Below are 1,203 nucleotides of genomic sequence, written 5' to 3' on the forward strand. Positions count from 1 at the left end.
TTTTTTCCCCTCCTCATCTTTTTGGACTCTTTTTCAAAAGTTTTGCATTTGGCTAGGGTGACTGTCACTACTTTTAGCATTAGGCGCTACCTGGACCCTACAGAGGTTACACAGGCAGTCCAACTCCTCCAGGATGGCACATCAGTACATGCCACTACCAGAAGGTTTGCTGTGTCTCCCAGCACAATCTCACGAGCATAGAGGAGACTCCAGGAGAGCTGGACAGGGCCGTAGAAGGTATACAACCCATCAGCAGGACCGGTATCTGCTTCTTTGTGCAAGGAGGAACAGGAGGGGCACTGCCAGAGCCCTACAAAATGACCTTCCGCAGGCCACTGGTGTGAATGTCTCTGACCAAACAATCAGACGTCCTCTAGTGGGCACTGTGCTCTCGGTTCTCTGTGCCAATCGAGCACCGTGGAGCTCGATTGGCATTTGCCACAGAACACAGGAATTGGCAACTCCGCCACTGGCGCCGTGCTTCTCACAGATAAGAGCAGGTTCACCCTGAGCACATGTGACAGACATGAAAGGGTCTGGAGAAGCCCTGGAGAACGTTATGCTGGCTGTAACATCGTTCAGTGTGATCGGTTTTGAGGTGAGTCAGTGATGGTCTGGGGAGGCATATCCATGGAGGGGCGCACAGACCTATACAGGTCCCCACCCCCGAAAAAAAACGGTTTTATCTAGCTTGAGTTGCTACGGCCAGCAGCTAACGCAGCCTGGCAGCTACAGCGTTACACGGTGTATGAACATGATGGAGGCTCATGAACATGCCCCTAGAGTGTAGCACCGTAGATACTGGCTGTAACAACTCGAGCTAGGTAAAACCAATTGTTTTCAGGGTTTTTTTTTTTTTTTAATACCGAGAAACAGATCTACGTGAAAACTCGCTGGATTTCTCCTTTAAGGTGGACATATACAATGGGGAAGTGTCATTTATATTTTTTTAGTTAGAAGTTTTTTTTTTACGTGTTTTATCATTAAACATTAAACGCCCAGCCTGCCATCAGAGTGTTGCACTATTTTGCTTTTATTTTTCTGAAATGTCCCTGACACTGAGATTTTAGTTCTATTTTGGTTATTTATGGAGTCATAACACGTGATTTAGCCTTGATTTGCATTATAACTGTTTATGTTAAAAGAAGGATGGCACTCAGAATGAACAATTCATGGCAATTCCACTTTCAATTGATGTGGAAA

The sequence above is a fragment of the Cyprinodon variegatus genome, unplaced genomic scaffold (assembly GCF_000732505.1).
Source record: "Cyprinodon variegatus isolate N-32 unplaced genomic scaffold, C_variegatus-1.0 Scaffold288, whole genome shotgun sequence".
NCBI lineage: Eukaryota > Metazoa > Chordata > Actinopteri > Cyprinodontiformes > Cyprinodontidae > Cyprinodon > Cyprinodon variegatus.